Genomic DNA, 26,287 nt, shown 5'->3' with positions numbered 1-26,287 from the left:
GGATGCTTTAACTGACTGTGCCACCCAAGTGCCCCTGAAGGACCCCCTTTATTTCTATAGACAAAATGTTCCTCTCTTTAAATAATTGATATTGTTGACAGACTGAATCATATAGGCTCTGCTCAGTAGGAAAGCTCTTAGGGGGAAAAGCACTACATTTCTGGATTGTTTGGATAAAAGACCAGAATTTTTTAGGGAAACCAAGAAAAGGTTTCAGGTGACCCCAACTGATAGAGAAGTTTTCCATGTTGATAAGAAGAGGCATACACATCACAACGACTACCAGCACACAAGCCCGTCCACACAGTTATATGCCTTAACATTTATCTCACTAATTAGACAGCAATCTCTCATCCAAGAAGCTGCTCAGAAGTGGGACTCTCCCCAAGTCTTTTAAATAAATCTCACTTGCATGCACTCCTTCTGTTTCACATTTCTGAAATAAAGTCATTTGAATGCTACTCTGTCTTTGTCATATGTCCGTTATTTTCATTGTGTTCAGTCTCCTAGTCCAATGGTGTCAGTATTTCTCTTGATCTCCAAGCCAGGTACAAAACTTCTCAAATCTAGTCATCTAGTATTCACAGATACTGGTGACTAATCAGTGGCCTGTAACCACAGATCAACGGTATCTCCTTCAGCCTTTACCCACTGAACACTGCACCTGAAGTTCTTTTGTATGTGAGTATCACTAGAAAGGATTTGGACTTTCTTTACCTGGACCAAGAACTAGGGAAGAGAGATTGAGGAGAAAAGACCATAGATTATAGTGCAAAGCCATTTCACTGCTGCACTTAGACCTGAGGAGCCTTTCACAGAGTTGTTTTGTTTTTGTTTTTGTTTTTTTAAGAGGAGGGTTGTTTTCATTTATGTTTGAAAAGAAAAACGGCATGGGTGGAATAAGATTTTAATGCCTATTTATGCTCTGTGGTTAAATCGGATTATGTCATAGCGAGACCCCTCACCACCTCTCAACCTGCAGTGTGAAGAAAGTTCTTTTAAACAGGATGGAAAATAAACAGTTATGTGAGCATTGCCATCTGGATAGGCTCTGGTGATAACTTTCAAACTCCTCTTAGTGGTCTCTAAAAGAGACTTGAAATGCATTCACATGGTTCTGAGTAAGTGCTATGGGAGTTTAAAGGATTTCAGCGTTCTTCCTCTCTCAGTCAGCAAGAATTTTCTGCTAAAGATCTCCAATTACTTCAGTACTTTGCAAACACTGTGAATGAAAGCACATCAGTGCTACCCACCAGCAAGCTGCTTTCAGAAAGCTTCCTCAGCTAACATGTGGCTACTTCCTTATTATCAGCATAGTCTTCAAGGGTTCTGGTGGCTGATGGCTTTGAGGTCCTCAAGGAAGAGGACAGAAGAACTGGAACTGAGTGGCCCCGGTTTCAGTCACTGACCCAAAGAGCTCAAAGACTGGTTATGGAGATGTCCCCTGAATGGGAAAACAGCCAATTGGCCTATAGAGAGCTTTTTTGATGAAAGATCTCTAACAGCTACAAAAAACCCAGCGCAGTCCACCAAACAAAGCCCTGATATCCAGTGGGGGGATGTCCTGATGTAAATACCAAGGAAGTTCTGAAAAATTAGGTCCTTTCATACACAGTTGGAAAGACAGTTTATTGGAACAACTATTCTGAAAAAAATGTAGCAAAAATTAAATTGTCTATATCATTTGACTAAATAATACCTTTATCCTAAGAGTACAATCAAACAAGTATACAGCAATATATGTATAGAAGTGTTTACTGTGGTATTGTTATTGGAGACTATCTGAATGCTCATATTGGGTACTTTCCTGAATAAATTATAGTACATATTTATAAGGGATTATCTAACCATTAAAAATGGTTGTGAATGTGGTGCCTGGGTGGCTCAGTGGGTTAAAGCCTCTGCCTTCGGCTCAGGTCATGATCTCAGGGTCCTGGGATTGAGCCCCGCATTGGGCTCTCTGCTCAACGGGGAGCCTGCTTCCTCCTCTCTCTCTCTGCCTGCCTCTCTGCCTGCTTGTGATCTCCATCTGTCAAATAAATAAATTTTAAAAATCCTTTAAAAAAGTGGTTGTGGTACCACAAGATGTTCATGATACATTTTTAGGTGGTAAAGGTTGATTATATATATAAGAGGAGTCAAAATATAAGTATTTTGGGGTGAGTGGAAAGATAATTGAATGAGCTTTTCTTGGCTTCCCCACTCCTGCTACCAAATTCTGCATGAGTCACAATTCAACAAGAGAAATAGAATCAGTAGGCTATATCTGTATCTATGTCTGTATCTGTATTTATCTTCCTATCTATCTGTCTATCTTTCTGCCTACCTATCCACCTATCAATAAAGGCATTTGTTCCAGGAACTGAAACACACAATTCCAGGGACTGGCTAAGCAGTATCTGTAAGGCTGTGTCTGCATCTTGCACCAGAGCCTGACGCTCACAGGACAGAGAGTCAGTCACAAGTAGGCTGGAACTTTACAAGGATTAAATGAAACATGTCATTCTTGTTGCCTCTGTCCTTAGTGAGGAGGGCATCCCTCAAAAAAAGCTAAGAGAGGAGTCAGGGGAAGGTAGAGCATCTGCAGGCTCAGCTGCTGCCTGAGGGCAATCATGTAAGGCAACGAGGCAGCAACAATGTGTGTCAACCACAAAATGGCTGCTGCCTCTCTTCTGCCTGTGACAGATCTTGCAGGAATCTTCCTTGTGACTACTCTAATCAAGAAACGCTCAAGATTAATTCTTGGGGATGTAGTTCAGACTAGCCGAGTTGACATACTGCAAAGCCTTCACTAAGGCCAACTTGGAATGTGGTTTGAAGTGAGAACCCAAGGGCCGCCCACTCACTGAACCCCAGATTCAGTCACCCTTCTTCCCCCAGCCCTGGGTAGGCAAGAACGGCTCTCCTAACTTAAATGGCAGGATTTCGCATTAAATTAAAAAGATAAGACTTCACTGTTCTCTTTTCAAGAAAGGCAGAATACCATATGCGGCATCTCACTTGGATGTGTCTGGATCCTTGAAAGCTTGACCACCCTACATTTTCCTACAAATGGACCTTGAGAGTTTGTTTAGAGATTCTAGCAGGAGACTGCAGCTACTCAAATACCCTTGACCCAAGAATGTCCTCCTCTTCAGGGAAGGTCATCCACTTCCAGCAAGCACACAGCTTTGGGAGGGACGTGCATGGAGCTGGAGCGCTGGGGGAGAAAGGGGACACCTGCCCAGCTAGCCAGATCGGCCAAGTCAACCCTGGAGATCAATGCAGTGGTCAACGCAGTGACAGCTGTCACAACAGATTGCCCTCACATCCAAGACTTCACTGTTTTTGAGAATGACTTAATACAAACCACAACAAGAGGATGTATGCTTGTCCCAAGGGTTTTACCTATATTTATTCATTCAGTTCTCACATCAAATCTGTATTAAAGATGAAACTGAAACACAAACAGGTTAAGCAACCAGCTGGCGAGCACACAGATGACCAGGGACAGAGTCCAGATTTCAGCCTGAGCCCTCCAATTCCAATCCTATGTGGAATCATCATGCTGGACTTGTTTCTCCTAGGGAGCTATGTACCTACAAACTAGTGTCTGCTGTGAAAATCCTGAACACTGCAAAATGCTTAAAAATCTAGTGAAAGATACCGTATTCTATTTACTAAAGATAGAAAAACAGGTACTAGATTTCTCCAGAACTAAGTCATGTGAAAGTACAAGTTTTGAAATGGCCAAATCCTAATTCTCATACAAATGCTAAATGAACACCTGTTAACTATTTTGATTAATTCATTGATTAATGAGGAAACCAGTAAGATATTAAACTTGATTTAAATGAGTAGATGACTTAGAAATATTTTTATTCTCTAGTAGACAAAATTCATTTACATCACTGTGAATGGGCATCTTTTGCTTTGCTGTGGACAAGAGATATATGCATTGTCATCAGTTTTTTACATGAGTATAACTATATCACTACAGATTTGTGAATAGCCTTGTCAAAGATAATCAAAGGTGGGTACCCCATAGAGTCAGATAATCCCTGGACAGTCCGCTAGACAGTCCCACATTCACTTAATGGACACTTTAGTAGTCTTTCCTGACTGTTTCTAAGGCTTTAACAACTTTTCCTGACAACTGAAATAAAACTTCTTTACTGAATTAAATTGAGCCATTATAAAATATTCTAGTTACTTCAAATTGTATTTTAACTGACACATTTTTTTAATTTTTTATTTATTTTTAAAGATTTTATTTATAACAGAGAGAGATCACAAGTAGGCAGAGAGACAGGCAGAGAGAGAAGAGGAAGCAGTCTCCCTGCTGAGCAAAGAGCCCAATGCGGGGCTTGATCCCAGGACCCTGGGATCATGACCTGAGCTGAAGGCAGAGGCTTTAACCCACTGAGCCATCCAGGTGCCCCTAACTGACACATTTTCTAAGGATGCTTTCTATTCTGAAATTCTATAATTCTAAGAAAATTGATATTTCCTGATGAGATAGTATAAGAATTAGATGACAGTAATTTTATTTTCCTATTTTAATTAGTGTTATGATTTGGGAAGTAAGGGGAATTTTTTAACCAAAAAATTTTATCAGGGGAAATTGTTAAAAACAGGTGAGGAAAGAAATACAAGAGGAACTAAGTTAAAAACTGAGAAAGTGAGAATAAGAAAGAGACTGATTTTTTTTTTAAGTCATGTAGCAGACTGTGGTCTACAGGTATTCTAAGCAGACACTCTGAGTATATTTATTTCCACATCAAGAGTCTCAGAACCATCGACCCAGTGCTGCTGAGTCCTAAGTACTAAACCCAGTAAAGTTTTCCTGGTCTGGGGTCGGTGGGAAAGTAAATGTTCTAAGATTCCAACTGGGACACTTAAGAGGAAGGCTTAGCTTTGTGTGATTACAAAAAAGCAAAAAATACAAGGCACATATTAAAAAAAAAAAAAAAGAAAGTTCCAGAAGGAAGAATCCTTTCACTGGGCTCCTGCTGGGGTTCCTGCACTAAACTCCCAACAGAAAACCCCACGGGTTTGTCTTATCTTGTCACACCCACCACAAGACAATTACTACAGTAAGTTAGAGTGGGCTTTCCATAAGACGAGTCTCAGGTTGTCAATCCCTTTGCTAAGGGAATCTGTGAAAGGTACAATGAGGTCCATCCATGCCAGAGAACTGATGGTTGGTAAAAAGAAGAGGTGAGAAGCAGAAGCTGAGCCAGGAAATGACATGACTGAGAAAAAGTATTTCCAGAAGTTATGTGTAGAACACACTAACAAAGAGCACAGAGGGTTGGTGGCTGCCTTCCAGGGTAGGGATGATGACAGTGGCTAGGGTGGGAGCTGGCAGCTGGACAGAGGGACCCATGCCAGGAAATATTCTCAGGAAGCAATCCTGGGATTTGGGGTAGGGCTAAGTGAAAGGAAACAGGAAATAGAAAGATTAGGCATGATTTCATGAGCCTTAGGGACATCACTGAATGGAAAAACAAAGCAAACAGGTTGAAGTGTATGTTAACAATCAGGAATTTCAAAGAAAACCTCGTTGTGATGAGCCCCAACTTTATCAAGCTCTTCCACATTTCTGTTTTTAACATAACCAAAACATCTATCTAGAAATCCTTTGTAACAAACAAAAGAAACTTTAAAGGTACAATTTTTAGAGCTCATTGATGATGAAAATCTTCCCAGAATGTATTCATCATATGCTTAGTTATCGGAGTAGCTTCAGGTTAGACCCACCATTTTACATTTATATTACATGTGCCCTCACAGTATAAATCTTTCCCTTTCTTTAATCCCCGTAATATAGTATTCGACTGAGCCAATATGAATGATCCTTTCCTTCACCTTAACTTTAACTGCTGCATTAGAGAAGAATTTTTGGAGAAGCACTTCAAATATATAAAACATATTCTTTTAATTCCCAATTTACTGAGCCCAGAAAGGAAATGTCTAACGTTTGGTTCAGTACTACTCTCTATTTTAGGTCAGGAGACAGCTCAGAAAAACAAATATCACTTGAATCTCACATCTGACTAGGCAAATCTACACTTTCCAATATGGATTATTTTTGGTCCAGTGAGTTTTGTTTCAATTCTTTTTCTGCTATGTCTAGTTTCACAATGTGATTAATGACTGAACTTTCCTTGTCTTCCCCACAGTCGCCTTGAGAATTTGCAGCATTAGATTTATTCATTTATGATAAGGGCAAAACAGAGACGTGCTCTTCCATGTAAATGTTGCTGTTCAAAATGTGCTGATATTTGTCACTGTGTTTTAATCATTTTTTGATGATAATGCACAAAACAGCTTTATGTGGTACACATACTTTTAACCTATACTTTTGAGGTTAAAAATATATTGCTTGTGAAAAGTATCAGATGAACGTTACAAATATACTCACTCTCTAGATTAAAGAGAGCAGAATGGCGATGCCTCGGTGGCTCAGTTGGTTAAGTGTCTGCCTTTGGCTCTGATCATGATCCCAGGGTCCTGGGATCGAGTCCCACAACAGGTTTCTTGCTCAGCAGGGAGCCTGCTTCTCCCTATGCCTCTGCCTGCTTGTGCACACACTCTCTCTCTCTCTGACAAATAAATAAATAAATAAAATCTTAAAAAAAAAATAAAGACAGCAGAACGGCTAAATATGAGCCTTCTTTTGATATGCAATTTTAGTTCTCAGAAGAGCCACTCTAAAAATAAGAGTAATTCTCAGAGAAAGAAAAAACAATTAACTGGAACTTTCAATCTTAAAAAGTCATTTATACAGTGACTACTGACAGCAAATTGTTTCCAATGATCAACCTGAGAAACCACGAGACATTTCTCCTCTGAATTCCCTCATGATCCAGTGGAATTTTCTCTGAATCTTAAAGCACAGTTGCTTGTGGAAATTCCTGACTCAGGGAGTTAGTGTGTTTAAAAACTCATTCTTTCTAGTTCAAACTACAGATCTGTGCAATGGGACAACATCGTCATCCTGAAATGAAGAATCCATTTCTTTCTGGCTTTTGGGACACCTGAAAATGGCAGCTTAATCTGGATTCTTTACATGTGTCCACAGGCTTTGGGGGAGAATGTCAGGAGCAGGCAGTGGAGGCCAACAGGCCTGCATTCAAGTTTGACCCAGGAACTTGTTAGCTAAACTGGCTTCACGCTTCCCCTCCAGTTCTATCATCCAAATACTCAGACCCTTTCTTGTTTATTTTAATCAGCTAGGTCCTCTCTTACTTCCAAGCTTGCAGTATGTTTTTCAATGTATCTTCCTAGACTACCCTCTCTCTCCCCTTTCAGCTACACTAATAGCACTTGACCTTCAAGTCTCCAGTTTAAAGTCACTTCAGTAATGCCTTCTCTACCCACCAGATAAGACTCCCTCTGATATATATTCCCATAACTTCCTGTCCTATAATGAAAGCAACCATCATATCATACTGTAAGTCATTTCATTAATAATGTATGTCTCCTTCCACTGGAGATTATAAGCCCCATAAGGGTAGTGACCACCTAATCTTCATGCTTAGTATAGCACCTGGGTGGGAATGGGTGAATGAAAGGCTGCTATCTGTGTAATCCAAACCCACTTACTCATCGCTTTAAAACTCTGAATGGACACTTCCAAGAATTAAGAGATAATGTACCTAGAGTATATAACTCCAAAAATTAGGAGCTTATTAAATGGAAGTGTGGTTTATGCACTTTGGGCCATGATATGAAAGATAACAGCAAGCTGGAGAGGCTGTTGGAGCCCAACAGAGGCCACTTCTGAGTGCCCCAGCTCAGCGTCTTGAGTGCACATTCTCCAGGAAATGCCAAGCTCAACTGCCATGGCAACGGATGAAAGCAAACGCCACTGTCCCTTTGTTTAAGGATGTTTCTTGATGTTGTCTTTAGCGTACAGTTCCACTTTTCAGTTAAAACACAGTAAGAAACACAAACCCAAGTCTAAGACCATAGGATTATCAATAATGTAGTAATGCATTGTCTTATTATGTCCCCCCACTGAAGGGAATTGGCTACAAGGGGGGATTGTATCTTTCTTGTTTTGACAGAACACTTGGCCCACACCTTTCCACATCTTTGTTAAATAAAGGCATTAAAGTAATTTTGGCTTCCTAAAAGAAACCTTCAGATTTTACCTGAAATTCAGGGTGATACTTGCAGACGTCTACTGACTGCCTCCATTCAAATGCTTCGCCATGTTATAGAATTCAAAATTAACTTCCTAGAATTTCAAAATTAAGTTTGCTATTTCCAACAAACCAAACCAAACTGGCTCCCTTCCCTATCATATAATAAATTCCAGTGGTATCACTATTACTATTATTATTGCAAACCTTGAAGTTATTTTCTTCATTTCCCTTTGCTGAAATTGAGCTTCTGTCTCCAAATCTGTCACAAAATCAGTAATTTCTATTTATTGTTTCAGGGTGTCATTTCAGGGTTCCACTGCTAACTTTCCAGATAAATATCTTCATGACTAATTTCCTCACCATTGCAACTGTTAATCTTCCTAAATTAATTTTCATGTCCCTCGTTTGCTCAAGAGCTTGTATGGCTGCCTACTCACTAACACATTAGGAACAGACTGTTTCTTGGGGTTTAAATAGTCTGCCTCCAGTAATTTACTTTCTCCTCCTTGTTCATTATTTCCTCACTGTTCCAGTAAGGCCAGTTTGAACCCTGATTGCTTTCCCTTACCCCTCACAGAGACACATAAGCCAGGTTAATATCTGAAATGCCTTCTCCCCTCTTCCTCACTTAATCAAATCTTACATTGTTCCTAGAGGCCTAATTGAAGCCCTATCTCTTCCATGAGCTCTCTAAATACCACACTGCTCTTCCTTTTTCTGAACTTACATTGTAGGGACAACCACTGTCACAGGATTAGTGATTCAACATTTTCTGTTTTTTCTATATTCTTCTTTTCCATGAACACTTACAAATGCACAGGTATGTGTGTCCCTGGGCGGGGCACTAGATGGAGGCAGATGAATGAGACCAACAAGACAAAGACCCTGCTCTTGAGATACCCTGACACAGACAGATGCTGTATCATCTGCCAGAAATAGCATCCTCTTCATGCACAGCCCTCCTGGGAAATAGTCCTTTATCTAACGAACAAATTAAAGGGTGGGACTACCCTCCTATTGTCCGTGCTGTCTCTGGGCTATGTATCCCTTGAGACACTCACAGTAAAGAAGCTTATGTTTCTAGCCAGTTAACTGGAACTGGGTGGAAACCTTACACAAGCTTGATCAAATGGAGTCCTTCTTGGATATTCTGAGTCTGACTATAGAGAACAAGTTTCAGGCCATACTGATGCTGATGTTGTGGGATGTGAAGCCATGTGCCAAGAGCCATCAGCTGTCATGTCTCCTGATGACGGAGAATCTAGGATGACTGAAGGCTGAATTTTCATGGGTGTGTCCTCAGGACCAGATGCAGTTCCTGGTACACAACACTCACTAAATAGTGAGTAGGTGGTGCCTGATATTTACTTAATTTCCATTTTATGCAGAATTCTACATCAGGCATTATGAGAAAGAAACAGAAAAAATAGAATGAAGATGAACATACACTAACAGTTTTCATAATCATGTAGTGCATCTTTTCTCCACTATTTCCCTTTATTTTTAAATTTTAATTAATTAATTTGGGGGGAGGGGCAAAGGGAGAAGGAAGGAGAGAATACCAAGCAGACTCTATGCCCAGTGCAGAACCTGAATTGGGGCTGATCCCACCACCATCAGATCATGACCTGAGCTGAAATCAAGAGTCGGAAGCTCAACTGACGGAGCCACCCAGGGGCTCCACTTTTCTCCATCTTCTGATGAGGAAACAGAGGCTGAGATGGTTGAGTAACTTGCCTGAGTTTAACCCAGGTGGTAAGTGGCAGAGCATGGAGCAGGCTCACAGTTCTGCCTAGTCCTAAGTCTATGCTTTCTCCACTACGCTGTGGTTCCCGTCTTCTCAAAGCTTACAAATTTGCTGGGGAGATGAAACACACAAGCTTTAATTAACTTGAGGGTTGTGTATGCCTTCCGGATGTTTACTGATCAAACAGATGCCATTTAGGTTTAGGGTAAAGTTTGGCTGGAAAGTTAGCATGTCTCTGGACCTACCAGAATTGAAGCTGTAACTTGATCAGGTCTGGGGTTAGATGATTGGTTTTGGCAGTGCTAATTAATAAGGCCTGCCAAAGATGTAACTGTAAACAGAAACAACGTCTGACTGTAATACAATGAGAAAGTAATGTAATATATCCCAGCACTCATTCCGAGTTTGGCTGTTTCTAAGATGGCCAGAAAAGTGATAATAAAGAGGTGTTCATTATAGCTGGGGTTTCTGGTAAAACTGTCACTGCCTTTCTCCCTGGAACACATTATAGTGGTTTTTGTCTCATGTGGTCTATTCTTATTTCAATCCCAACCTTTGTAGATAGGATGTGTGTATGTCTAATTGTGTCTCATTTACAAATTCAGTTCAATTTACATTCAAATGATTTTCAGGCTTTCCCTTTCTGCTGTGACTTAAGCCACAACATGTGGGAAACAAGGGTGAACAGAGGCTTGAAAAGAATCAGTGTCAGAGAAGAAACAAATTTTTTTTTTTTAAATACTGACATCAGAGAAAAAGGGAAGCAAGTGCACAGGGGTCTCTGTTCCCCAGGCTTCCTTAAGGAAAATTCAGGTTGGGGTTGGGGGGAATAAAAAAGGAACTGGTCCACTTCTTGGAATGGTATTTGCATCAATCAGGGTTCTTTGGTTGTGAGCAAGAGAACCAACTCTATCAAGCAAGAAGGAAATATATTGGTAGGACCATAGGTGGCTCTTGGGGTAATCAGAGAGAGGAGAGGAGAAACCTCAGGATCCAGGACAACACCAGGATCTGGCACAGCAATGACTGAGCACCATCCCTTCCCGCCCGCCCCCCACCCCCATCTTTGCAACATGACATGCAAGATTCAAAGTCCCAGGAAAAAAAATCAAAGTGTTCTATATGAGTCTACCCCCAGCAAGGTCAGAGCAGGGCACTTTTATTTCAAAGACTATACTGTTATCAAAAGAAAAGAAAAGAACAGATGCTGCATAGCAGGGAAGTGGTAAGGACCCATACATCCCCTCTCCAACCCAGGTTTCTTTATGCCCCAGCTCAGAGTGGCCAACTCCCAGAGACCAGAGCTGGTGCTGAACCTGCCGTTGGTAGGTTCTGCTCTGCCTTTCCCTCTGTGCGCAGATCTGAGATGTCCTGAGCACCCTGTGTATCTCCCACAATCCCATGGCTGTCCTGGTTCTGTGGAGTAAGGGTAAGCAGTTCTGAATTTTTTCTTTCACTTGCAAACAATGGAATCTTTCCATTCTGTCAGTTATAGGTTGTTGGTACAAAAGGTAATTTCTGGTTTTCTATCCCCTTCTCTGCTAGAGGAGACCAGCATGTGATGGTCAATACAGCTGTGTACCCAAGATAGATTCATTCAGTCCAATTAAAATGACAGCTTTAAATTGATTTTCAAGATGTGCAGTGTTTGTGCCTGAATGAACTGAAGACAGAGATTAAAACTGCAGATATCAGAGACACTCAATCTAATATAGTCGTGTTTTCCTGGTGATCAAATGATCTGATCTCTCTGCAACATCTGGCATTGCTGGCAATTTTGTCTTTGAAACTCTTTTCTCTCTTGGGCTTAATCTATCCTTCTACCTTTTGATTGGGTCTCCTCTGTCTCCTCCACTTATTCATGCACTTAGCATGTCCTAAATATAAGAGAAGAATAATTTCTAATTATAGTTTGTATATGGTTCTCAGTAGAAATAGTGAGTATCCCAATAGGAAGGCAGAATAGGAAGGCTTGGGGTTGGCTAATGTTCAGAAGTCTTGGCAAGCATGTGCTGACATCTTACAGTTTATCATTGGGTTCTAGGTTTTTCACCAGAAAAAGGATCAGAAGAAAGGCTCTAATGCCCCAAGAGGGTAATAGCAAGAAGATGCAGGAGAAGACTGAGGCTCTAGGCATATTCCGTGAGCGGGAAATAGAACCAGGGCGGGGAAATGAGTATCTTCTGGTGCATGGAGGACACTGGGTCTTGGACATGACGTGCGGCCCAGAATGAATAAGCCGGACTTGCTTTAACCCCAGAATGTGAGGCTGGGATAACTTACCTACCCTCAGCCTCAGAACCCTCAGGTGAAAGAAAGGTCAGAAGAGCGTGGAGGGAGGGATTTGGGTGAAAATGACGGGATTTTATACAATATGACACAAAGGTGCAAAGGACAAAGACTGATAATGAGGCTCAAGCACCTATATGTTGGCAATTTTGGTCCAAAGTGTCAACTGTCCAATTATGCTATGTAGTATGGCTTCATGACAGCTGTGTGACAAAGACTGTGGGAATTTTATTCATGATAAGTTCAATATAAGTCATTATTATGTTTTGGCTTTCCCAAAATGTTCATTTGATCACATACTGTATTAATGAAAGTAGAATATCTTTAAAAAAAAAAAAGGAAAGTGGAGTATATTAAAGATCAGAGATAATAAATCTGCTTTACCCTATAGTGGTGGCATCGCCAGAGTGTTACATTCAGTTCTGATTTGGAGAAACAAACAAACAAACAAACAAAAAAACCAATGACAACAAACCCCGAGACATTCAAAGAGGGTTAACAAGGAAAAGATTTCTTCAAACAGCATTTTATGGGAAAACAGTTGAAACTGGGAGCTTTTAATCAAGAAAAGAGAAGATACTTGTGTGCCTGGGTGGCTCAGTTGGTTAAGAGACTGCCTTTAGCTAAGGTCGTGATCCTGGAGTCCTGGAATGGAGTCCCGCATCGGGCTCCTTGCTCGGCGGGGAGTCTGCTTCTCCTTCTGACCTCTCTCCTCTTTTCATGCTCTCTCACTCTCTCATTTCCTCTCTCAAATAAATAAATAAAATCTTAAAAAAAACCCAGAATACACAAAGGTAATAAACCTGCTTTTAAATATTTGCAGGGTTGTCATATGGTAGAAAAATTCAATCTCTTCTGTGTTGCCTAATCTATAGGTAAGAAATGTATCAAATTTTCAGGGAGGTAGATTTCAGTTCAATATCAGAAAGAATTTTCAAAGAAGCATAAATATCCAAACATGAGATGAGTTGTTCAGGAGGACAGCCATTTATGTCATTGGTGCTGTTCAACATAAATACTTGCACATTGCATGGATATATTAGAGCTCTTTCACTTGTGACAGAAAACCAATTCAGGCTAGCTCAAGCAAAAAAGAAAACATATAAACATATTAATTATTTTAACAATCATTTCTTGAGCTCATATCACAGACCAGGCATTATTCTAAATACTGGGATCCAGTAGTTAACAAAATATTTTTAAAAAAATCAAGTATCTTTGTTTTCATTGAGTATACATGGTGCAGGGCAGATGATAAAAGATACAGGCTGATACACACACACACACACACACACACACACACACACACACATTGTACAGTTTGTGTAAAGCCCCATAGAACCTGGAGGAGAGGGCAAGATGGGATGAAAGCAGATCTGAACTCTAGAGCCAAGCCTTGAATCTCAGTGGGCTGCAACATTAGCCTGGAGGAAAGGTCAGTGTTTCACAAGTTGTAGCAAGGCACCAAATGTGCTGACAGAAAAATGTGTGCTTTGTAGCAAGGCACCAAATGTGTCTTTTAAGAAAAATTAATAAAATATGGATCTCAAGAGTTCTTTGAAGAAAGCTAAAGTGTGAGGCAACATAGATGGCATCTGAGTAAGGACCTGAAGGATGTGAGGACAGAAAGCTAAGAGGCAGGGCAGAGCCACTGATGGGAGGGTCCTGTGGACCACTGCCACGCCTCTGACTTTGACTTCGAGAAAAGAGAGGAGACAGTGGAGAAATTATGTGATCTGAATGACATCTTGAGAATATTGTTCTGGCTCCCAGGCTAAGAACAGGGTAAAGAGAGCCATGGCAGGAGCAGGAAGCCCAGGCAGTAGGTTGCCAAAGGGACCCAGGGAGATGACTGGGCTGGAGCAGGGAGCAGCTGTGCAGTGATGACAAGAGCTTGGATTCTGGATATATTTTGAAAATAAACTAATAGGATGTGTGCATGGATTAAATATGGCACCTGTTTAATTAGAAAGGCCAAGAATAAGCCCAACATCAGGCATAGCTCAGTCCAGGTGCTAAAACAATAAATTTAGGGCTCTATCTCTCCATTCTTCAGTTGGTTCACTATACACAGGTGGTATGGTGCTCCTCTAAAGCCCTATGTTCACATGCCAACTTAAAGAGAATGTCTTTGCCCATGATTCTGCCAGAGAACCTTAAATTTATGTTCTGTGTTTATCCCTGGGTCAATAACTAAGGCCAAGTTTGGGTTATATGCCCTCTCCCTGGAGAGTCTGCTCAACCAAACTTCAAGTGACATCAAAGTCAAGAGCCAAGCCAATCAATGAGAATAGATTATGGAAAAGTCTGTGTGGACAGGTAGATCAGCAGATAACTTATGCCCAGAATGGAATGAAGATGAATTAATCTATAATTCCCCCTTTTTTATCACTATTTTTATCACTATAAAAATGTTTTCAGAGAGAATGTTTTGAGAGCCTCTCTATCAGTTTCCTATTGCTGCTGTAAAAAATTACCCAAAACTTAATGGTTTAAAATAACACATGTATTATCTACTGTTTTGGAGATGAGAAGTCTGACACAGCCTCACTGGGTTAAAATCAAGGTGCTGGAAATAAAAAAAACAAGATGTTAGAACCAAACCTATAGATTCTAGAGGGGGAATCTATTCCCTTGTCTTTTTCAGCTTCTAGAAGTGGCCTGCATTCCTTGGCTCATGGCCCCTTCCTCCATCCTCAAAGTCAGTGGGGTAGCATTGTTAAATCCCTCTCTGTGCCTCTCTCATTGGGCATGCTCAGATAATTCAGTATAATCTTTAACCAACCAAATCCACAAGGTCCCCTTTGCCACGGAAGATAACATATTCATATGTTATGATAACATATTCATAATCCTGGGGATTAGAATGTGGACTTCTTTGGAGGATATTATTCTGCCTACCACAGCCTGCCATACGCTTAGCCTCATTCTGAGGAAGTTGCCATATTCACAACTTTTTGTTGTAAAAATCTTCCCAAGTGGTTTTTACCATTGTAAATGTATCCACATTCTCTCACCCAGGAATGGGCCTCCTCATAACAATGGCTGATCATTCTAAGGACTGCTTCTAGAGTTCTTTCAAATGCAAACATTGTATCCAAGGGGGAGAGAGATCAAGCTGATTGGATCTTGTCCTTTGGGGTGCTTGAAGTGCAGACAGACAAAGAGTATGGCCTGTTGGTAGAATAAAGAAGATGTAGAGACACAAAGAGTGATGACAGTAAATAGCAGCCATGACCTTGCGAGAAGAGTGGAAAACCAGGTTTGGGTAGTCCCGAAAAAAGGCAAAGCTGGAGAGGAAGGATCGGAGCCCCAAGAACTCAGTCAGAGATACAGCAGAATTCTGCACCTTTCCACTCCCTGTGCCAAAGTGGCTGCTGGACTGTTAGATTTACCATTGCAAATAAACACATAAACAATTACAAATGAGGTTCTGTTTCCTATGTATTCAGCAGCTTAGATTTTTTTTTAACTTGTCATTCTATCTATCCCCATAATTAATAAGCTGACCATGTCTCTCTTCCAAGCAGTGGGAAGAATCTGACATAAGACTAAGTCATGAAATCTGTCCAGTTATGACCTTAAATGAGAGATACCTGGAATCCCACTCCAGAGCAGAATCCCACCCCATTAGCCCCTTGAAAGTGTACCATGACTTTCCCAGTAAACTCCCTCTCTGGTGGCCTGACTCTATGACCTAAAAAAGAATTCTTGTATGACCGCACAGTAGCACCAATCTTCCTCATGACGCTTTGTCTTTAGGGTGAAAGCTCTGCTATATTATGAGCAGAATTAATATAGACAGGAAGCCAACGAAATAAAAGAAGGTGGGGGTTTTGTATATGAAGAAAAAAAAAAGAGAAAGAAGCATTTAGTACAAAAGTAAGTTGAACTTATGTGTGCCTATGTGTCCTTACTTAGGATTTTTTAAAAGTAGACTCTACAGTCTGTTGTCATCCACAGAGGCCAGGGAAGGAAGATGGTGGATCTGGAAAGAGGCCAGCAGAATTTGTAACCCCACCCTCTTAAGCCAAAACAATACTGACAGGCATAAAATTGGTATTTATCAGTTTGTAAGTCCTAAAAGGATATATTGTGTATACAAAGAAAAATGCCACCCACAGAGCTAACTCTTTTCCATGTTTGAAGGGAGGCCGAGAAGCTCTGGGGTAAGAAAGCCAATCTCTTTGATTTTCAAGCTGCATTTAATATCTGGCCAGAGTTCAATAACCACCCTTTTTTACACAGTGGTTCTCAATCTTTTTTGAGGCATGAACCCTTATGAATATTTTATTAAAAACTACTGACCCTATCCTTTGAAAAATGAACAAACACATACAAGTGTGCCTAAAGTTTCAAGGAGCTTATCCTGTTCTTGAACTGCCATAGACCCAAATTAACAAAACAAAACCAAAGCTCTAGGATGTAAAAGGTTGAGGTGGATGCCATGGGTTATTCAACAGGTCAGGTGAATCTACAGATATTACTTTCTCTGACCCTTTACTTCTTTTTCATCCCCTAAAGCTGCTCATAAGCATTTACGGATCTTCACACAATGATGCAGTTTTCAGAGACTCTCTAAAAGGATAGCACTGGAAGTACCCACCTATAAATGATTTGCAGAATGCTTCTTGGGAGGCGGGCAGAGAAATGCTAGATAGGCATTGAGTTAATAATGCCTTCCACATTTTTCTCTTTGCCATCCTAGCATGGAGGCTGCTTCCACCCAAGTTTTCCTCTTTGTTTCATTTTATCAAAAATATTAGGGGCACCCAGGTGGCTCAGTTGGTTAAGGGTCTGCCTTTGGCTCAGGTCATGATCCCAGTGTCCTGGGATCAAGCCCCATGTTGGGTTCCCTGCTCAGCAAGGAGCCTGCTTCTCCCTCTCTGGCTCCCCCAGCTTGTGCTCCTCTCACTCACTAAGATTAAAAAAATAAAATAAAATAAAATAAAATAAAGGAAGTTTAGCTATTTAAGATCATCTGTTTTGAAACTTCTCAAATTTTTGTGTAGCAGAATCACACGAAGTCTTGCTTAGATGCAGATTCTACCTTTTTTTTTTTTTTTTTTTTTTTTTTTTGTGAAGAGGGGGTAGGAGAGCGAGCGGGAGCCAGGGGCGCAGGGAGAGGCAGGGGGGGGAGCAGGCTTCTTGCTGAGCAAGGAGCCCAATGTGGGATTCGATCCCAGGACGCTGGGATCATGACCTGAGCCGAAGGCAGCTGCTTAACCAACTGAGCCACTCAGGCATCCCTAGATGCAGATTCTAAAGCTGTCTCACAATTTCTGATTGCGTAAGTAGGGGGTGTGGCCCAAGAACTCGCATTTCTATCAAGCTCCCAGAAGGCGCGGGTGCTGCTGGTCCTCCCGCTACATCAGCAAGACACTGATTCATCTCTCATAAAGATGAGAGATGGAGACCCGCTCACATTTCTGCTGCCTTTCTTCTTTTCTTCCCAAAGACATAGAGGTCCATGTAACCTTTCGTGTCCACTTCACAAAACTATTAGCAGCAGTGTGTGGTGAAACACAGAAACACAGCCAGCTCACTCCTGCCTCGGAAGCATGTTCTTGCTGTTCCTGGGGCATTTTCTTGGCTAAAGTCATCTTGTGACTTTCTGCCTCACTTCATTCAGATTTCTGCTCGAATTCTTTCCACTCTCTCTTGACCAGTGCCTATAAAATAGATCCCATCACTCTCTTTTTTTTCCTCCTCAAACAAAAGGTCTCACATATTTATTACTGCACAAACCTAGTAGGGCAGAAGCATAGATATAGAGAAAAAACCATTTTCCCAGCAAAACACATCTAATGGTTCGATTTGTAGCGATGTTTACAGAGGGATATGGTCCGCGCAAGAGACTGAGGCAGTGTAATGATGTGTGCCATCGCTGGGTGACTCTTGCAGACCCAGCTTTGGTTCTTCTCCAGTGTCTCCCCCAGAACTGTACTTGGTTTTATTACCAATTTTCACCCAATCCACTGGGGAATAGGATGATTCTGTTCTGGTTTCTTGGCCAGAATCGCTTGATCCTGAAAGACTTATGAAAAGACGCAGTGGGGAACAGTCAACCACACACACCACAAGGGCAGAGAAGAGGAGAGAGGAGCCACGTGCTATCCGCTCTCACACCATATTCCTTTATTTCCAGCATTGCCCTCAACTGGAAATATGTGCCTGGTTTACTGTCTGTGGATGTAGCTCCATGAGGACGGGACTTCTCATGTTCACCACTGTGACTCCAGCTCCTAGAACAGGCCTGGAACATGATACACTCTCAGTAAACATCTTCTGAATTAATGAATAAAAGTGGTTTGTGTAATACAAATTCCATTCTGCTTTATATATTTATAGCCTCCCTTGAAATAATAACTTTTTCTATAATTTTGGTATTTTCCAGATTTCTATTTCAGCAGCTATGATTGTAAAAATGAAGTTGGGTAACAATGTTTAGATGCAACAGAAGTGAAAAAGGATTTATTTTAAATAAGTTAAAATAAATTGATTTAAAGTAATCAATCAATTAATTAAAAGTAATTTATCTTAATACAATGCAAATGCTGTTCATTAGCCAAGTGATTGGGAGACTACAGTAGTGAAACAGAAAAAGTTATAAATGAGAGGGTTCCTTACAGAACCAAGGGAAATTGACTGCTTTTATTCATTTTTGCAATAAATAACTATTTATGGAAGACTTGCTACATGCCAAATACTATTCTAGACTAGGGATAGAAAAGATAATAAAATGGAAAAAGAAGTCAGTGCCCTCAGAGAACTTTCACTGCAGTGGAAGGAGGACAGAGAAAAATATAGGTACAATATAAATATATTATGTAGTATATTAGAAGGTAATAAAGGCTTTTTGGGGGGGAAGTATGGAAGGACAGATAACAGCTGTATGTATCTCTGTGCAATTTTAAATAGGATAGTGATGAAAGGCCTCACTGAGAAGGTAATATGGAGAGAAGTCTTGACCGAGGGAAGGGAAAGAACTTTATTGATATCTTAGAGAAGAGCATTATGGGTAGAGAGTGAATGTGCAAAGGCCCTGAGGCAGAAGTATGCTTAGCATGTTGAGGAAACCTCAAAGAGGCCAGAATGGCTTAGGAAGACTGGGAAAGAGGGGGACAAGTAGATGAAGTTGGAGAGAGTGGAGTGCAAATCAGATAGGCATTGTGGGGGATATATCACCCCTAGTGGGTTCTGGGGTTAAAACTCACTTATGATCTGCCTGAAATTGTGACTGTAACAGCATCGCACTGCTGCTGCATTAAAAAGAGTACCTAAGTCACACCCAGACTCTAGACTCCCCAGATGGAAAATCTGAGTCTAGAAATGTTTTTTTTAAACACTTACTGTTCGAATTTCTCTTTGACGAGTTCTGCCACAATACATTATTTAAAAACATTTATGAATCATCTACTAAAAGCCAGGCATTGTGGATAACGGCTTTTTAATGTAAAAGGAGAGAGAAGTGAAAACCTCTATTTACCAAGGGCCTTCTGTGTGCCTGCCAGACAGGGTGTTAGGGACTTTACCTCTGCTATCTCAGACTCTTGTGCTCCCTGGAGCTTTGGGTTAAGGAGGAATATTCACAATGTGTATCAGTAACAGCAAAGACTCCATGAAAGGACCCCAAGCAAATAGAGAAGGTACCACTAGCTTCATGGGGCAGAGTGAGTCACTTCTGACAGGAGCTCCATCGAGTCTTCACCAAATGGCCAAGACGGGAGTGGGAACATGCTGGATCCCAGTCAGCAGCAGAGAGTGACTGGTGGTAGGGAACAGAGCAGATGCAAATGTGAGGCAGAGGGACTTAGGAGGAGAAGGGCACTGTAGGAGGTCAGTCGAGTTGGCTGGGTCCAGATCCTGACAGGGTCTTGTGACCTTAAGGGTGGGCACAAGGAAACACTGAGGCCATCCAAGAAGGGGACAGCACAGCAAAGCCAAAGATATCTGGGAGGAATGCCAGGGGCAGGGGTGCTGGGAGGGGGCTCCTGGTTGGGGAAAGCAGAAGAGAACGGAAGAATGGAAATGCAGTCTGGAGGGGTCTCCAGTCTGAAAGGAATGTGTGTTGGGACAAAGCATTTCCCGCTAACTTTTAAGCATTAGCAAACTTCTAGGTCTCAGCTGCATACTCCCAACTTCTGCCTAGAAAGGGATAGCCAAGTAGAAATTCTTACATTGGCATGAAGGCTGTGATTAGGGGAAAATTCCTTAGGGCAGACAATTCCGTCAGCATATTTTTCTAATTTATATTTTAAATAGTACAAGTGTTCCCAGAGGCCTGGTGACAGACAGCGCTTCTATAAATATATTAAAGTCAAACAATCTGCACATAACTGTCAGTGTGCAGAAGACTCCCGCCCCTTTCCAGATTTAACCAATTTTTAAAGGCAATTACATTTGGAAATTTTAAACTTGCAGCTAATCAATCTAAGGAAAAACAGAGTTTGCTCCAATCACATGGCAAACGAACCTTTCTCCCACTCTCTGTTTCTTCAGCATTTAGAGACTGGAGTTTGGGGGTGGTGGTGGGGAGCTGTTCACATCACCAAGGATATGGAAAGAAACACAAAGCAGGGTAAGGAGTGGGCCCACAGGGCAGAGCAAAGTAATGGGGTGAGCGGAGAGTCTCTAGACCTCGAGGCTCCAGTCCAAGTTGCAGTCCAGATCCTGACCCCTACACACACACACACACACACACATACACCTACACAGACACCTACCTACATATATTTCTTTCCACACCCTTCTATATGTATGTATATTAAAGATCATGAGCTCATTCTTAATATCCATAATTCTAATCCTACACCACAGGGTCTCACATTTTTTATCACTTTTTTCCCTGATAGGGAGCAAGCTGGCCCTTATGACCCACAATATATTTGCTTATTTTTTCAGTCCTCATATACACGTAGGTAATTTCTGAATTGCTAACCCACACTCTTTTGAGAAGCCAATTCACCAACTCAAGGACAATATCTTCTACAGTTCCCGTTCTTTTTATTTTGGGAGGGTTTTTTAATAAACAGGCAAAATACTATTTTCTAGGTTGCTTAGGTTGGTATTTCCCCCCATCCTCTTTACTGTAGTTACATTATGCATTTGTAATACAGTTCAGTTTGATTTTTACTGTTTGTATACCATTTTGAGTTCCCCCAGATCCCTGTTGATTTTTAATTACTTATGTATTCTTTGAGTATGTGAGATATGGTCATGGTTCTAAGAGTCGGAGCTATGTAGAAAGTTATTATCAGAAAGGTGCCTCTCCCTCTAAGCCCTACAGCCCAATCTCCACACTCCCACTGTCCCCATCCCATTCTTTCCTGCTCTCTGGAGTACTCTCATTGGTCTTCTGTTTGTCCTTCCTGTATATCTACTGCGTAAGTGAACAATTACATGTACAAGTTCATATACCCCCATTTTCCTTACATAAAGTATAGCATACTACATATATTGTTTTATACTTGAGTCACTTGATTTTTGAAAAGTTACCAGGGTAATTCAACAGGAAAGGAATGGCCTTTTCAACAAATGGTGCTAGAACTAGATACCCTCAAGGAAAAGAAAAATTAACCCTGATGGTTACCATACCACACCATTACCTTGTTCCAAACACAACATCAACTTAAAATGGATCGTGGATCCCATATAAAAACAAAAGCTATAACCCTTCTCGAAGCAAGCATATGTGAATATATTTACAACCTCAGAGTAGGCAAGAAACTCTTAGGTAGGCCACAAAGTTTTTGTTACTTCAAGCTGTTATGGTTGAAGTAAATTGTTCTGGCAGCAGCAGAGAACTAATACAAAGGCATAGAGAAATCACCCCCCAAAATTCGGAAGAAGCTGCTGGTCTTGTCCATGTTGTATTTGTGTTGAGATTTGAGGAAAACCAACAAACAACAACCCTTTCCTCACTGGAATTTGGAACCAACTGCACATTAGACATAAGAATCAGGCAGATGGGAGCAAAAAATAGACGGAGATGAAAATATTCCTGTAACATATTACTTATAAAGTAGATGTTGGAGAACATGGCTTGGATCTGCTAGTCAAATGAACCTGCTATTACTCTTTGCTCTCTTTTTGAAACCTTGGACCAGCCCATGCAACAAAAATCTTCTGCCCTTAAGAGTAGAGAACAGTCTTGTGCTGGAAGGAGAAGAACTAAAAAAGGATGAGGCAGAAAGGGAAGGCAGAGAGAGTGGGAAGCAGGAGACAGAGACAGCTTCAACGTGTGGCTCTGGAGACAGAGACAGCTTCAAGTGGCGGCTCTGAAATGTAGGGACCACATGGGAGGACCAAGAAAAGTCTCCTGAGGCTGAGGGTGGCCCCAGCGTTGCAGCCCCACAGACAAATGAGCAACTGGCCCATGGAAAACAGTAAAACTGCCAATGAGAGACCCCTGCTTACATGTGTCTGTGGCTAAAACCCAGCGCAATAAAAATCAAACACAACTTGGAAAAAATTTTATTTTTAAGACTTATATAAGTGAAGTTTATTAGCAACTAAAGAGACTAGGTGAAAAAAATACTATACTGTGTAAAAACAGAAGTGGCTTTAGGGTGAAAAATACTAGGTGATCTTTCCAACTTTGCTACTTGCTTTGGCTGTGAATATGAGGAAGTCCTCTGAGTCCACATCTTAAAATAGGATTTACACTACGAAGCACAGAATTTCTGCAATGATCTACTGGAATAATACATGTGAAAATGCTTGGAAAATTGGAGAATGCTATTTAAAGGTATCATTCTCGTTAATATTATTAAAGATAGTATCTTACCACTACTAAGCTCTTGGGGCGCAGTGTAGGTGCTTTCAGACACATCTTAGCTCTTCACTGATACTTGGGTACCATTTTTCATATCTAGAGAGCAATTTTCGAAATGAGCAATACTTTCTCTTTTCCTTGGTCCCTGGCCATGGCGTGTCTACAGAGAACTCTATTTCAAATGAACAGCTGATGTAATAGTGCCTAAGAAAATGAATGCATCTTGAAGAGGCAAATACTGTCACATCCAAGTCCAAAATGAAATGCAGCAAAAAATAAGAATAGCTGCCTCAACTTCTACCAGTGAACTATTGCAAGCACATTAATAAGATTGTATGTTCATTTGCGAGTCTGGTTTTTCAACCCTGAGAACTTTGTGAGTTCTATGTGAGGGTTAACACAATTATTATCTGCCAACCTTGAGGTGCAGAGCTGAAATCAGTATAGCTAAATCATTTTCTACCAAAGGTCCAGAAGAGGGGTTCTGCTCATTATTACCAAGGGCCATTAAGGTATGGAAGGACCTCACTAAAATTTAGAGTTAAAAATTCAAATTACATATCTCAGGGAAAATGTAGAGTTAAAATTAGTTTCCTTATAAAAAATACAAAATTAAAAAAAAAATTAGTTTCCTTCTCAACAATTTGACCTTGAATACGGGAAGTTGGAAAAGAAGAAAATACAAAAGAGTACACACATGTAAGATCGATAAATGCTCAGGACCCAGAGACAAGAAGCTAAGAGACTATTATCAAGTTCAAGAATCAAAAATCAGAGTAGACTACAGAGTCTTCCATTGCCCCTGGTCATGACTGAACTCTAGAGCACCCTGTGTGACTCTTTACTTCACAAATAAGGACAGAGTTTGGAGAGATGATTATAGTGTCAAGAATATAAGTAAGTAAGAAAGATAAAAGGAGTACTAGGGGGCGCCTGGGTGGCTCAGTGGGTTAAAGCCTCTGCCTTCAGCCCAGGTTGTGATCCCAGCATCCTGGGATTGAGTCCTGCATCTGGCTCTCTACTCAGCAGGGAGCCTGCTTCCCCCTCTCTCTGCCTGCCTCTCTGCCTACTTGTAATCTCTATAAAATAAATTAAATTAAAATTAAAAAAAGGAGTACTAGGGCTCAGTCTAAAATAGAGTGATGGGAGATAGTAGGAGATTAACACTCTTCATGTGAATATAAAGATCTCTTACCCTGTGAATAGCACCTGAGGTTATTTTCATGGAAAAATCTTGAAAGGGAATGGTTTAAAAATTTTTTAAAAACCAGTGATTCACAGACCTGTACCCCTGGGGATAAAAATATATGTTTATAAAAAATAAAAAATTAAAAAAAAAAAAAACCAGTTCAACCAGGTATGTAATAAGGAAGGATATAAATCTGACATAATAAAGACAAGCATTTATCAAGTGTCTTCAATGTCACAGGGCCCCTGACACTTCCCTTGAAGGTGCTGGCCATCTGTCCTAGGAGGTGGTTAATGTAGCAGATGGACTAAATATTCAGCTGTGGAAAGAAAAGGGGAACATACCTAACCCAGAAAAAGTTCCATCCTAGTCAAGTTTTAAATGATGTGTGAGCTAGGGAAGGACATTCCAGGCAGAGGGAACAGCAGGAAGCTTGAGATGATATGGTGTGATTGTAGAACTAAAAATTAGCTCAAAGTACGGGTTTATAGACTACAAGACTGGATGAAGCTTAAGTGGTATAATTTATTGAGTGTTGATTTATATAATCCATGCTATTTGTTTTTGTATATTATCTTGGTTAATCCTATAATATCCCTTGTGGGGTAGTTTTGTTAATCAGGTTAATATTCAAACCCTGAATTCTTAGTGACCTAGCACAATAAAAGACTATTTTCCATCTCATAAAGTGCAGTGTAGGCTGGGCAGCCAACTTATATCTAGTAGCCATGACATTTGGAGCATGTGGTCTCTAATGCCACAGCACAGAGGAAAAAGGATCGAGGAGATACTTTGTACTTCTTACAGTCACTTCTGCTCAGTCTGTGGGCCAGAACTAGTCACATATCCCCAACTTCATGGCAAATGAAATTGGGAAATGCAGAGAAGCCCATGGATATTTGGAGAGACCAACTGTCACTGCTGTAGGAAAGCACCTACTTGAATTATTTATCCTTGCAATTATCATAAATCTAGGGGCTTAAAAAAACACCCATTTATTATCTCACTTGCTATAGGTCAGAAGTCCAGGCACTGGATACTATGTTTCAGAGTCTTCAGAAGGCTGCAGTCAAGGTGTCTGGTGAGGCTAGGGTCTCATCCGAGGCTTGAATAGGAGAGGATCTATTTCCAAGCGTTCAAAGTTACTGGCAGCATTCAGTTTCTTATGCTATTGGACTAAGGTCCTCAGTTACTTGCTGGCTGTCCACCAAGGGTCACCCTTAGTTCCCTAGTCCATGGGCTTTCCCAACATGGCAGCTTTCCTCCTCAAAGTGAACAAAGTATAAAGTGTACCAGAAAGACTGATGTTGCAGTCTTATGTAATGTAAATCCTGGAAGTGACAACTTGTCAACTTAACATCCTCTTTTGGTTACAAGCATTATAGGTCCCACCCACATTCAAAGGGACTGGATTATACAAGGGTGGGTGTACCCAGAGATGGGAACACTGGGAACAGTCTTAGAGTTTATTTACCGCTGTACTATTGTTATATTTTTATCAGAAAAAAAAATGGGGGATGTTAAATGGTTTCTCTAAGGCTTCACAAATAAAGAATATGGCTGGAATTCTATTCCATTTGATTCTAAAACCCATAATTTTAACCATTACACTGTACTGCTAGATTATGAAGAGCTTTCTGTTATAAGAAGAAAGGAGGACTTTATATCCTGCAGATAATAGGAAATAACAGGATCAGATTTTCACTTTATTTATTTTCTAATTTTAGTTGTTTTTTTTTTTTTGTTTGTTTTTGTTTTTTTTAATTTAAGTAAGCTCCAAGCCCAACATAGGGCTTGAACTTACAACCCTGAGATCAAGAGTGGCATGCTTTACTGACTGAGCCAGCTAGGTGCCTCCAGATTTTCATTTTATTTTATGGAAAAAAATTTTTTTAAAGATTATTTGAGAGAGAAAGAGTGCACGCACACACATGCGCATGTGAGTAGGAGAGGCGCAGGGAGAGAGTGGGAGAGGAAGAGAATCCTAAGCAACCTCCCACTCAGCTTGGAGCCCAACTAGGGGCTTGATTCCAGACCCTGAGATCATGACCTGAGCCAAAACGAAGAGCCAGACGCTAAACTGACTGAGCCACCCAGGTGCCCCATCTCATTTTCCTTTTTGGACGAGATCAAGTGTGTTCAGGGTGGTA

The sequence above is a fragment of the Mustela nigripes genome, chromosome 6 (assembly GCF_022355385.1).
Source record: "Mustela nigripes isolate SB6536 chromosome 6, MUSNIG.SB6536, whole genome shotgun sequence".
Classification (NCBI taxonomy): domain Eukaryota; kingdom Metazoa; phylum Chordata; class Mammalia; order Carnivora; family Mustelidae; genus Mustela; species Mustela nigripes.
Note: the sequence above shows the minus strand (reverse complement) of the source record.